General features: G+C 38.1%; 1 non-coding gene across 1 annotated transcript; it reads left to right on the top strand.

Moving 5' to 3' along the window:
• Nucleotides 1-12,897: 12,897 nt before the first annotated feature.
• On the top strand, nucleotides 12,898-12,970 carry Trnag-ccc (transfer RNA glycine (anticodon CCC)). The gene has a single exon. It is a non-coding gene; the product is annotated as a tRNA-Gly (tRNA).
• Nucleotides 12,971-15,162: the final 2,192 nt, after the last annotated feature.

The following is a 15,162-nucleotide window of genomic DNA, read 5'->3' as shown; positions in this document are numbered from 1 at the left end:
AACAAACCAATTTAGAATTCTTTTGCCAAAGCCACAGCTTCTCTATGAACTTCCTTATTGTTCCATTATTGTCGACGGAAATTATACTGGGAGTAGACTTTTTGAATGAATACAAAGCAATCTTAAGCTTTCACGATGCTGAAATAAGTTTAGAGAAAGAAGGTAAGTCAATAGCTTTGAAATTTGAAGACTGGCTCTCAAACCATGATGAGGAAATTAATCGGCTTTACGTTGTGTTAGACAACAGTTCGGAATTTTCTACGGAACTAGACACTAACAATCACTCTGCAAGTACTGACAGGGATGATATCGACGGCATATTTGAAATTAATGAGTTAATTCAGAATAAAATTCAAACAACTGAGAATTGTAATGACACTGATATGCAGGACCTTTTTGAGATTTTACAAGCACATTCCACAGTTTTTACTCACAAAACAGGAACAATCAAGGGATTTCAATACCAATTTCGTGTTCGTGAGCATACTATATTTTGTGTTAGACCATACGTAATTCCAGCACATTATAGGGACCGTGTTAGGACAGAAATACAATCTATGCTTGATGAGAGCATTATTGAGCCTGCAGTAAGCTCATACAACAATCCATTACATGTTGTTGAGAAGAAAAATGGCTCGATCAGGCTTGTCTTAGATTCGAGACAAATTAATACTATTATTATTCCTGAAATAGACAGGCCGCAAACGTTGGAAGAGCTTCTTCAAAATTTTAATGGTGTAAAAGTGTTGTCTTCCATTGATCTCAGATCCAGCTTCTATCAGATCGAACTTCATCCAGAATGTAGAAAATACACAGCTTTCCTTTGTTTCGGCGTTTGTTATCAGTTTCGGAAACTTCCTTTTGGTTTGAACATTTCTTCAGCAGCATTCATTCGCGGGCTAAATTCCATATTACCTGAGTTCTTAAAACGTCACATCACCTTATATGTGGACGATATTCTAATAGCAGAAGCTTCATGAGAACAACATAATCGCATCCTCAACAGCGTGTTACGTATTTTTGCAGAATCTGGAATTACAGTTAACTTGGAAAAGTCTGAATTCGGTAGGTCAAAGGTGAGGATTCTGGGACATATTATTTCTTCTGAAGGCATTCAGCCGGATCCTGAAAAGTTAGAAGCAATCAGAGCCATTCCAGTTCCATCCACAAAAAAACAAGTCCGCAGTTTTCTAGGTCTCGTAAATTTTTACCGTCGTTTTCTGAATATGCAAATTCTTGTTACACCAAAACTTTGTTCTCTCACTGGAAAAAATACTATTTGGAACTGGGACGAACAAGCACAGTTGGAATTCAATTCTTTGAAAGAATCACTACTTAACGCGCCAATACTAGCTCATCCAGATCAGTCACAAGATTTCTGCCTTAGCACTGATTCTTCTAAAGTCGGTCTTGGTACCCATTTATTTCAAGAAGCCACAGAAAATGACACTACTGTTCAGAAAACCATTGCTTTTGCTAGCCGAGTGCTAAAAAAATCTGAAAAAAAATTATTCCGTTACTGAATTAGAAGCTTTAGCTATCGTTTGGGCATTTAACAAATTCCGTTTCTTTCTTTCTGGTAAGCACGTAAAAGTATACAGTGATCATCGTGCATTACAATTTCTTATGTCTTCAAAATTAAATCATGACAGGTTAAAACGTTGGGCATTGTTTCTGCAAGAATTCCGCTTCACAATAGTCTACATTCCCGGCAAGGAGAACATTGTTGCGGACGCACTGTCACGCGCACCGGCTGGGCTTGAGAAAAGTAACAGAGAAGGCAACCTCGAGAAAAATTTCAGTATTCTTTACATTCAGAAAGTCGCCTTTGAAAACTTCATCACCACATCTTTAAAGGACATTGCTCATGAACAAGATAAAGATCCGATTTGGAAAGACATCAAAAGTAAATGGCATGAAAAGACACACACTCAGATTCGGCATTATTATCTGGTTAGAAACAACATACTGTTCAAACGCTGCACTGTTGATGAGAAGCTATGGGTACTTTGCATTCCAGACGATTTTGTTAATAAGCTCATTTGGTACATTCATTTCAGCTATGCACATTTTGGCCCACGAAAATGTTATCATATTCTTCGAACAACTTGTTATTTTAACAATATGGAAAAGAGAATTCGAAGAGTCTTGTCTATCTGTAAACTTTGTCAAAAGGCGAAACCATCTACTATCTCCCATCGTGCTCCACTGTTTCCTATCATTCCTTCTAAATTAAAAGAATTTGCTGCTGTTGATCTCTTGGGACCCCTTGTCAGAACATCGAATGGATTTTCGTACGTTCTAGTCGCTGTTGAACTTACTTCAAAATTTGTTTCTTTCACACCGTTACGTAAAGCCACTGGACGGTCTGTATCCAACGCCTTTGTTAAAAATTTCTTACGTGAAGTTGGACACGTCAGTAAAGTCATTTCAGATAATGGACCGCAATTCAGATCTGCTGTTTGGTCACGCATGCTTCGGAATCATAAAATCAAACCTGTTTTTATTTCATTGTACTCACCACATTGTAACCCATCTGAACGGATTATGAAAGAAATCAATAAGCTTTGCAGACTTTATTGTCACAGAAAGCATCAGCATTGGCACAGATATTTACACTTATTTCAAAATGTGCTGAATGAGATGCCTCATGATTCCACTGCTTTACCACCTACTCTTGTACTGAAGAATGAAGAACCACCGAACAGAATCAGAGAGCTTGTACCTTTCCCGAATACACCTAAACTTCGACACAAAGACATAATTGATTTGGCTCTTAAAAATATAAAATTTACAGCAGACAAAAGGAGAAAACGACACGGTAAGGCAAATGCAAAGAAATTATATACTGGTCAGAAAGTTCTCATTAAAGCTCATTCATTGTCACATAAGAAGAAACACTTGAGTCACAAATTCTTTCTAGTTTACAATGGACCTTACAGAATCCGACGTATACCGCATGATAATTGGGTTGAAGTTGAAACTCTGCGTACTAGGAAGAGTAAAGGTTTACACCACATTTCACATGTAAAACCGTTTATTGAAAGATAATCTGCTTTTTAACTTTGTCTTTGCCATAAAACGTTTCACTTCACGTTACTAGTATGCTTTAGAAACTGTTATCATGCAACTATGTTTTGAAGTTAACTATCCAGTCTAGAACCTAGGGTACATATTTAGACAGTAATTACCACTGCATTGTGATAGTGAACAGAGGACACAGTGTTATTGTGTGTGTACATTCTTGCTTGTTAGTTGCACGATTACGTAACGACTATAAGGCTCACATACTTAGAACATTTACCAGTATTCCTAATGAGATTTTGATGCAACATTTTGGTGTACTTGAAAATACATTCTGGATTAAAGTACTTTCTGAGAGATACCAGATGACACAGTGGTTAGTTTATGTGACAGCTACACGATTATATCACGACGTTACTAATGTGTGACACAATTTACATTGTTGCTTTTGCGGAGTATCTGTTTTATATCTGCACGATTTTTCTGAATTCTTCTGGAAAGTAAAACATGTTTTAGTAGTAACTTTTGTGGTACAGCTACAATGAGACAGCCTTTTCCGTAGCACAACAATACGTTACAGCACAGTACTTTCTTCATCACGGCAATAAGCGTAATAACTAAGATATCTATATGCAAACATTTCACATTTGTTTATCACGAGGTAAGTACATTGACTTCTGCAGAACTTAGCTTTCGGAGGACAATAACTACGACACTTCCACAGAGATTATCTTACAACAAGACGCACATTTAGCGCTACAGGACACGTATTTGAGTGATTAATTTTGTACTTAAAACATTTATTTTTAAAGATTTTTGAATTACAAAGAAAGTTTTCCATGATACATTTCATTCCATTGCTGTAATCTGTAACACCTGAGGGTATAATTACAATAAACCTCAGGGGGGTACACGTCTACTTTGTGTACCATGTGTTTGGCAAGCACAAGGAGCCCTAGCTAATATGGTATTTGCTTATACAACTTTACACATCGGTACCATATTCCTCTAACACACAAATTACACAGCTATCTGATCATTTAACAGAGAGACAAACATCTTTTTACTATGTCAGTGACACATGTTTATGCAATTACAGCGTTGGATAACTTCACACTTACGAAATTGTATTTTGTCTGTACTTTGTGCACTGTTCATATTTTTTTGGAACCATTGTGATACTATGAGAGCTTTGAATGATGTATTTGGTATGGGATCATGATTTTTAAAGAACGTTTGAGGTAGATGACACTTTTGACATGGGCAGAGAATTTTCTTTAGGTTTTGAAATTATTGCAGAAAGCTACGACGTTTTTGATATTTGACTGAGGTGTTATGATGTTATTATTATGACGACGATGTGTATTATGCTGCTGAGGTATGTTTATGATCAATAAGCCGATGTTATATGAGGAATTTGATTATGCTACATACTTATTAAGATGAAATATTGAAAAAGTGTCGACGAATATGTATATGTGTAGTAAGGTAAGGAGTAATGAATAGTGGGTAGGGACTCTTGACTTGTGAAAAAGGATGTTGGAAACCAAGAATCGTACTTTAAGAGTTATGAAATGTGTGTAAATGCGTGAATGTATCACAATGCCGGGGAAAATTTTTTGGACACTGTTATATTCATAAGATTTTGTTTCTACACATTTGCAACGCAAATTCTTGACCTGTGAAATATTTTGTATATGAGACTGTCACTGTAGCGGAAACTGCTGTCGTAAATATTTCCGTAAGAAAGTTAAGTGACCACCTGCACGTAATGCGTCGTGGGCACCCAGCTGGGCGACAGTCGCCTGGAAAAAAGCCATTAGCGTGTGCCCCTTCCAGAGGTACAGGTGGAGAAAAAAAAAGGGAGGCCATTATCCTCGCCATTGACATTCCTTTGTAGAAAGCATCGCAAAAACGACATGGTCGAACTTGAAAATATATGATTACACTGTGGAGCTCTTAATTTATGATATTTACTGAAATGCCTAATGAAATGACGAGAAATATTTTTATGTCTATACACCTGATTAATACTACTGTCTCTCTAGTTGAGAGATTTTTCTACTAACTTATGAAATGCCTCATGACTACTGAATGCTGTTCTTATGCTTTACTTTGTACATAGTTGCTTATTTCATTTGATATCTGGTTTCCAGCTGTCTTGCAGCATTGGTTTCATAAAATAAAATTAAATGCATTTGCTAATGTGAACACTTTCTGTCAACAGATCTATTAAATAATTATTTTATGATCCACATTCTTCGAAAAAGGAGCTTTTGGAATGGAAAGAACAAGAAGAAGGGACTAATAACAGTAACTGCATATATAATTTTCTTTTCGAGTACTTGGTAATTTTTTGTAGAATTAGTTTTTGTGGTGCACCACTTTAATTACATAGACATTAAGATGTGAATATACATTTCCCTTATCTGTACTGTTGTTTTTACTGTAATATTTTTTCTGCTTGAGCTATGTCATGTTTAGGTATAAGTTGCTGCTGTTTGCCAGGCATAGTGTTACTGAATTTGACTTTGTATTATTCTGTTAAGCCAGTTTTACTAATGATTTATTTTTATTGTTTGCTGCACAGTGCCTTATATTAGTTGTAGTACTGCAATTGCTTTGCCTATTTAAACTTTTGTCATTGATGTTTGTGTTAATTTGTTATGTGCTGCTGCATTGCCTCGTCCCTTAGTTTAGCATCTGAGCTCAGTAGATTTAAGTTAGCTTAAGAGGGGTAGACTATATAAGAAACTGACTATGGAGAATAGGTAAAGAATGCATTGCGAAGTTATATGAAAAAGATTTGGGCCAAAATGAGTATTGTACAATGAGAAACAATTATTTTGAAAGAAATATGAATAGAATACAGGAAGGAGGTATAGATAGGACTTTTTGGGAATAATGATGAATGAAGGGAGATCTCCAAGAAGCAAAGAAAGTTTTGTTTGCAAAATACTGCAATGAAACAAACCCTGTCCTTTCCTTTTGTGTTATCCCACTATGTGTTTGTGTACCCTTGTGTATTTGTTTTCTTCCTGTCTCTGTGTAGTTTCATAGAATTTTTTCTTCTAATACTAAGCTATATTCACTATGATGAGGAATACTGTTATCCTCAAATATAATTGGCATTAATAATATGTTATTTACCTTGTAAATATGCTTAGACATTATTTATTCTATTCTGTTTTAATGCTCATGTGTGAAGTTGATGTTTCTACAGTTATTCTGATCTTTTATGTATGTACTCATGTAATAATTCCTGTAACACTGATGTATATGTCTATTTCTATTCTTTGTAAAGCCTGTATTACTACAAATGTTATCTGTGTTGTTATGTTTTTAATTATGTATTTTGTACCTTTGTCATTGTATTCTTATGTTATAAAATTGTAATTGACAGCAGTTCATCAAATTAAGTACCTAGTACATTCCATTTCACTGCACACGTTTCTGTTGGTCTTAGTATATGGAGAAGTAGGGACTGATAGTTTTTGCATGTGTGTTAATAATTCAGCAAGGGACTGGTTAACAGCATTGCTGGTTCTAAGAACAATTCCAAAAACTTTGTGAGTGCACAAGTGGTGGTTATGGACTTGCTATATTATCCGCAAGACTCTTCAATGGTGATTGTGCACCTGCACAGTCGCAACAGATGGCTGCTGGCCATCTCTACAAGGACTGCAGTGGGTCTGCATCTTTGATGACTCACCAATACCATTATTTCTACAAGGACTACAGTGGGTCTGCACCTCTGGTGGCCCACCAATACCACAATCTCTACCAGGACTACAGTGGGTCTACTCTGTGATGACCTACCTACCAATCTTCTTCAAAACGTCGAATGACTCTGCTGTGGGTTTGCTCTGTTGTGGCCCATTACCTGTCTGCATGTCAGGAATCAGCACTGTCTTTCCGTTGGAAGGACAACACTACATCTTCAAGACTGCATGGAAATCCACTACTTCTGTGTGCAATTTCTTTTACTAATGAGACTTTGTGAAAAAAACTGTAATTACTATTATGATGAATGATCAGGACTATCTTTATGGACTGTGAGAAAATTTTAGCTTTTGACCAACATTGTATCAATAAGTGCGTGCATTTGATTTCTTTGTTATTGTAATTACAATTATGAAAAATTTTATCAAATCATTATTGGCCACTGGCCAAAAAAATTTGTAAAATTTTTTTGTGGGGAGCATGGGGGCTATGTAAGTAGGCTGTTTATATTTTCTTATGGGCAACGTTACGTAGCGCTCTGTATGAAAATCACTGGCTGTGCTGTGTGCAGTCTGTGGCTAGTTTGCATTGTTGTCTGCCATTGTAGTGTTGGGTAGCGGCAGCTGGATGTGAACAGCGCGTAGCGTTGCGCAGTTAGAGGTGAGCCGCCAGCAGTGGTGGATGTGAGGAGAGAGATGGCGGAGTTTTGAAATTACATATATTATGACTTGTGATGATATTAAGGTAAATACATTATTTGTTCTCTATTAATATCTTTCATTTGCTAACTATCCCTATCAGTAGTTAGTGCATTCCGTAGTTTGAATCTTTTATTTAGCTGGCAGTAGTGGCACTCGCTGTATTGCAGTAGTTCGAGTAACGAAGATTTTTGTGAGGTAAGTGATTTCTGAAAGGTATAGTTTAATGTTACTCAGGGCCATTCTTTTGCAGGGATCTTTGATAGTCAGATTGCGTTGCGCTAAAAATATTGTGTGTTAGTTTAAGCACAGTCTTGTATAATTGTTCTAAGGGGACATTTCACTACCATTAAGATTTCCTTCGATGAAATAGGGGCCTATAATTCTGTCCTCCAAAATCCCACACCATAAATTCACCGACCACGGTTTTTGGTGTGCAACTTGCCGCAGCCAACATGGACTTTCAGTTGCCTAATAATGCATGTTACGCAAATTAACATTTCCATGGTTCGTGAACGTAGCCTCGTCAGTAAATAAAATCAAATTAATAAATGTGTCATCCCTCTGAATCTGAAATTGAGCCCATCGGCAGAATTCAATGCGACGCGTACAATCCGTACCAGTTAATCGTTGGTGGACACTAATATGGTATAGATGACATTTATGGCGATGCAGAACACGAACAACACTACTCTGGCTCATGCCAGATGCCCTTGCGACTTGGCGCGAACTAACACAAGGATCTCGAACCACAGTGGCAAGCGTACCAGTTTCCGTTTCCTCGTTAGTAACTTTCCTTTGCCGATCCAGTTTATCATACACATATTTAAACGTACGACGTGTTGGGTGAGTACGTTGAGGATATCTGTCAGCGTATAAGTCTTTAGCTCTCATTGAATTTCGTTCACATTCTTCGTAAATGAGAAGCATATCGACTTGTTCTTCGAAGGAATACATGATTCACATTCGCTTGATTCGACGATACGAGTCTTAGCGTTCTTATTAGTGTTGTATTGCGATACCGTCGAACGGTGTTTACATGACAATGGCACTTTAGATGGATGCGCCGTAATCGGCGAATATTTACTATTTGCACGATATACGACAGAGAATTGTCAGAGCATGTGCTTCGATAAGTGACGCAGTGATAAGGAATACCAATCAGCCCATCACAAGAAGATTGCAACACTGCAGTGATACCAACGGTCAGCACTTCGAACACCTTCTGTAAATGGACGTTCATTCTCCTTCTTGACCTTCGTTGACCTTCAAAGATCTTACTGTTACACATCATTGCATTCGTCTCGATATCCGCTATCAGAAAATAAGTACCAAACTATAGCATCCCGTTGAAAAACGAAAAAGTTGACCTTCATATCTCTGACACGACCTGACCTAGCAACAAAGAACCAACGTCATATTATGGCCCACGTTGTCCCATGCAACATTTGTCCCACAAACCTTTCAGCTCCTATCATACTTTTGGAGTTATTATAGGTGGCAATAGTTAGTGACTCACCCTGTATAATTCCCTGATTGGTTTTATTTTCACATTGAAGTGGCATGAACGCTTGTTCAGGTGTAATTTAATTTTACATTATTTAATTCAAAAATAGATACAGTAAAAATATTTATATTGTTTTAAGGTGTTAATGTAAGCTCTTTATTTTTTCCTATAGTAATGTCTGAAGATGGCCATTGTGGGCCGAAACCATTTCTGATACTGTCATAAAAACTAACTGTGTGAAAAATCAATAAAACTTTATGATAAGTCAATCACCGTTTAACGAACTGTCGTTTTTCTCCAAAAACATGCTTCAAACAACTGAACAGTATTGCCATAACTCAATGAATCAATGAAGCAACGATTTTGTACGCGTTTAGTGGGCGAAACTTGGATTTTTCGTTACTAACTATATCGGCCGCTAGAAAAATACGGTAACAAATGAACCAAGATTTGTAATTTATTAATTAAGATTTACGTCAGAGTTCCAAATGATATTTTTTTCAGCAAGTAGTTTTGAACATTTTTCTTCATTTCCAAACCACTATCTTTATTAGAAGGTACAATGTTATTAACAAAATATGAAGTAGAACTTTTCAAACATTTTGTGTGTACACACTGCAGCAGTGCTATAAGTCTTCTATAGCGTACCTGCATTTGTAATGTCTGACTATACGTAATGCTTTTGGTTTTACATTAGGTCAGTATTACAAATGTTACTTGACTGTATTACGGCTGTCTCGATATATTCAAAAGTCGATATGTCACACCACATATATAAGCTTCATTACGCAACATAAAATTTGTACAGCAGTCTATATGACATCCTCCTCCTGTGGCGCCAATGATAACAGCGTTATAAAACGTCAATCAGTGTGACTTTCTTCTCCTTCTTTGCCTTTTTGCGTCTTTTCCATGGGTTTTGGCAACGTAGTGATAGCTGCTGGCCGTGGCCAGATGCCCACCAGGACGGAACTTCTGTACCCATCTGTCTGTGTCCAGAGTAAATCCTATATTCAAGTGTGAGAACATTTTTTGAACGTTTGCTTAGCGTCAATTGGAGGCATAACGTGGGTACTAGACCGATATTTACCTAGATGGATGTGGGAAACCACGTAAAAACGACATCCAGGCAGATTTGCCCACCAACCCTCGTCGTTAATGCGTGAGGCGGGTTTGATCCAGGCCACGCTTGTCTCCCAGTATCCCAGAAGCGTGCTCGGCTATCCGGGTGGTTCATTCTGCGTCACTGTCATCAAGGGTTAGATGCATTTATACAGTTGAATAATCTTAGAATACTGTCGACGTTTATGTTTGCTGCTGTTATATAGAATGCACTTTACGTACTTGTGGTTAGGGGGAGACTCCATCCTAACAGTTCAAGTTTTTCACAAATAAATTTAATACCCATTTCACATTTTCGGAGCGTTTACTCTTAGGCCCCAACACGAGTTGGCTGTATTCGAAATACAATTGCGTCTAAGAATAATTTGAGTGATGGGCTGCACGAGGGGCCGTGGCACACTGAAAGCTGCCAGTGTGATCAAGATGATAGGTGTCTTGTATAATTTTGGTATGTGAATTTTTGGTATCTGAATCGATTGTAAGCGAGAAGCGATGTGGTAAGCTGTATCGCAGAAGTTAAGCTAACATCTTTGAGCTGCACGAGGGCGCAGGGGAACAGTCAAAGTTTAGCCAAGGTTACTAAATAATAAGGTTGGGCAGTAAGCGCTCTGCTCTGCCATTGGCTGGCCTAGTGACGTCAGCGTGGAAGCAAGCGCTCACAAGCAGACGACACGGCATGCGCGTTTACGTCAAGTTGTTGGCGGAAGATTTTGTTTATACCAGAACTGAGACGTCTAAACTGCTTTTCTGCTGCTAAAATATTACAGTTAAAACTGATTAGTTATATTCTTTCGCAGCTTATGTCTCACACATCGGTAAAATATCAGATCATAACCACACTGACACACACTTGAAATTCGAAACCTTGGCTCAAATAAATCAGAAACTATTCATTTAATCGCATTGAAATGAATTTACTCAAGAGCTCGAAGTTGCACACACTTGTTTGTAAGAACATCATTCTTTCTTTCTAAACCCGCTATAGTATTCATCAAAGTAACTTTATCTGTGTCTGAAAAAAAACTGTCATCTGTACATGTGCTCTTATTATCATTATTCTTATTTGGTGACAACTTTTCCGGAGTTTCCAGAGATCTCTTGTGTAGTTCTCGTTTCCTATACCGTTTGGTTCTGTCTTCTGTTGCGGGTGACACATTGACAGTCGCACTACTGCACGGGAAATTGCACGAAGGAACTGCATCTGGCTTGAGCATTCTTTTTCGGGGCAAATTAAGCAATTCAGACTGTAAATCCCTTAAGTAATCTGTTTCTGCGAAATGGCGAGAACATATCCGTGCATGCGCAACATTTACATTGTCTTTCCTAAAACATTTCGACAACCATAGTTTTTGTAATGTTTCATTACGCGGGAAACTGTGATAAATTATGTCAGTTCCCTTTGTGCTCCGGTTATAGGAAAAACAACCCGTAACAGCACAGCCTGGTGTTGTAGAAATTAATTTTCTCACTCACATGTAGATTCTCCAATAAGAATTTCACAGGACGAACCATAAATTATAGAGCTGGCGAACACAATGTTGATCCCGCTGTCCACTTTCGCTAACTATTTCAGTTCCGAATCAAATATCAATTACAGCAAAAACCGTTAACACTCCCAAATTCCGAATGTTTCCGCTGTTGACAGAGTACCAGAAAAACAATCACACACAATTCGAACTGTGTACTGTTTGGCGCAGCTGTTTCCACCGTGACGTCATGCGCACAACTGAGAAAACACGTTGCTTTCTGCGCATCGCTTTCTGCGCCCTTCTGAGTTTAGCTGTGTTTGAGTAAATCAGACGATGTTTAGACTATATTGGTGTTCTGTGATGTTCAGCTCTGGTTGCGAGTGGAGTCGAAGTACAACTATGTTGTAGTTAAGCTTATAATTTTAAGCAGTGTTAATGAGGAAAGTATGGCGATATTATGATTCAAATTAAAATTTATCTTTTGTTCAATCAACATAACCATGAAACTGATCTCTGAATGAAGAAATGTAATGGAATGTGAGGTAAATACAATAATGATGTTATTATTTTTTTCTATTGCTGCGCCATCGAACGAACTTGGTTATTGTACTGAAAGTTGTTAGGTTTGAGAGACAGGAAAGGGTATTGTTTGGATGTTGAGAAGTTCATTAAATTTAAAATCTGCTTTGAGCAATTTTTCTCATTAACAAAAGAAAACAGTGTTGACATTTATGTGCATATTTCATTTTCTTACCAATCTTTCTCTTACAATTATTTTTAGTGGATGATCCAACCTAGTATGTTCGATTTGCAATTAACAGAGAACTCATTGCCCCTATCGAGTGTCTCTGCAGATACAGTAATTTGAGCTTTAGCATAGCGGCGCGCAAGACAGAGCAGTATTGCAACGCGTTATCCAGATTTGCGCAGGTTAGAGGTAAGGAGAAAATATTTTGATTGTTTTATTTATTCAATCAGGGCCAAATTACGTTATTCAGAGATAGTTTTTGTGATCAGATTTTGTGAAACTAATTAATCTAGGTTTCATGTCGAAGTTATTCAGGCAGTTTATACTGCTGCAAATTCTTGCAGTCAGATTGCTGAGTTCTGCAATATGAAACACTTCTCGTTTCATTATGACCATTAATTATTATTGCAGTGCATCTTTGCTTTCACTTTGCGACAGTTGATTTACTATCACAGCTCAGGTTTACAATCAGAAACAGTGTACTTGAGGCTATATTTTGAATTACTTAGATAACTTACACCTGGCGACATTCTTGTACAGTACCAGCGACGCAGGAATATTCTGAGAAAGTCAGGAATTGTGTACTGCTCCGTCTTAATTATACCGAGCGAGGTGGCGCAGTGGTTAGCGCACTGGACTCCCATTCGGGAGGACGACGGTTCAATCCCGTCTCCAGCCATCCTGATTTAAGTTTTTCGTGATTTCCCTAAATCGTTTCAGGCAAATGCCGGGATGGTTCCTTTGAAAGGGCACGGCCGATTTCCTTCCCAATCCTTCCCTAACCCGAGCTTGCGCTCCGTGTCTAATGACCTCGTTGTCGACGGAACGTTAAACACTAACCGCCACCACGTCTTAATTATTACTGTACTTTAGCGCAACGCATATTTCGCTAATATGTTTTGGCTTTCAGCTTTGATATTATTGTTCTCGACCTTGTCTTTACATCTGTGATTTTGTTTTTATATTTCTCTATTATCATGCCGCGTAGTACGTTTACCAACAGATCACGCACTACGATGAATTCGCAAAAATCTGATTTGCAAAATGCGACCGACAGCAACAACACCTTTGCTGATCATGTTGCTGCTCCTAGTACTAACCATATTTCTGACGTAGTAATGCAAGATTCTGTGTCTTTGCAACCGGATAGACGGGGCACGAACATTGTACACTCTCTTAATACTGACAGGACTCCGCATTCAGATAACAATGTTTGTGGTAATTCTGATATTTTATTTTCAGAGAATACTGATGTCACACACACAACTATGGAAGATTCTCTACCTTTGCCAAAACCCCAAGCCCAGCCTTTACGGAATTTTTTCGTCAGAACTGTTACGCAACAGCTTCATTTGGCTACACACAGTATGAATTTCTCGCAGCAAGCTAACTTCGATCGTTTGTTTCAGTTCTTAAGTGAAATGCAAAAACAAAATAATGAACGTTTTGATCAAGAATCCAATCATTTTGAGGAACAATCCACTCGTTTTGACAAACTTAAAAACAGCAACGAGACTCTTACAAAAGAACGTGAAGAACTTAATGAATCTCTTACAGAACGTTTTGATGTACAGGCTCCTCATTTGTCCGCCGCTCGTGGTCTCGCGGTAGCGTTCTCGCTTCCCGAGCACGGGGTCCCGGGTTCGATTCCCGGCGGGGTCAGGGATTTTCACCTGCCTCGAGATGACTGGGTGTTTGTGTTGTCCTCATCATTTCATCATCATCCAGGAAAGTGGCGAAATTGGACTGAGCAAAGATTGGGTAATTGTATGGGCGCTGATAACCACGCAGTTGAGCGCCCCACAAACCAAACATCATTATCATCATCATCTACTCATTTGGAAGAGCTTAATCAAAAATTCGAAGAGAATAAGAAATCTTTAGATGCGCTCCGTGACAAACAGATCACGTAAATGGTATTTCAACATAGGTTACCAATGTCACATCTCGTTTAAGCGAACGAACTGCAGCTCATGACAACCTGAATCAAAGTGTGCCAGACAGAGAAACAGCCATTGATGAACAGCTTAATACCATTGCTAAAATTAAAAAGTCGGTACCCAGTGAAATTGTTGCTACTCTGCAAAAGAAAACGCGTAGTCATGCTGTACAGTTACAGTCACTTAAAGATGATACTAAGAAAATTCCCGACCAATACGACAATCTGAAAGGCGAATACGATGAACTCGCCGACACAGGATCACAATTAAAATTAAATCGTGACAATCACTCTGAAGGTACACAACCGGTACACTTCACTGACACCGAAGAATTTCAATCACTTGAAAATTTTCGACAGGGACAGATACAAATTAATCTCCAAATTACACAGGAACTTAATAAACTTCATGATCGCTTGTCTGACAATAAGAACGATACCATTTCTCACGACTGCTCAAACAACTTTGCCACGCGTTGTATCGATCAGAATACAGAACATTCTTCGCAACCGGTCAGAGAAAGAGACGTTCTGCAATCAAATGACAACCCTCGCACTTTTTTCAGTCGACAACATTATTTTGAAAATTTTAGAACCGATGAATCTGACTACAAGCATTTTTTATGTCAGAAAATTCAAAGTATTTCGTAATTGTCCTAACTGTTTGCATCCCTTGGACTGCATTCAACAATTTACGTTTCTTTGTCACCAAATTAACCTGTTTCTCATAAATTAGAATTTATTTGTAGCTGCTTGGAAGGGGAACCGTCGACGAGAATGCTACCGATTGCGCGCCAATGTTTTTCAGTTGAAGAATTTCAAAGCGCTTTCCTCGCAGCGCACCGGTCTGAGACGACACAGCGTACTGTAAAAGACAAATTGATAAATTTACCGAACTACAACAACTCGAATTTTGAAACGTTAACACACTA

The sequence above is a fragment of the Schistocerca cancellata genome, chromosome 2, assembly GCF_023864275.1.
Source record: "Schistocerca cancellata isolate TAMUIC-IGC-003103 chromosome 2, iqSchCanc2.1, whole genome shotgun sequence".
NCBI lineage: Eukaryota > Metazoa > Arthropoda > Insecta > Orthoptera > Acrididae > Schistocerca > Schistocerca cancellata.
Note: the sequence above shows the minus strand (reverse complement) of the source record. Positions and strands in the feature narration are given on the sequence as shown.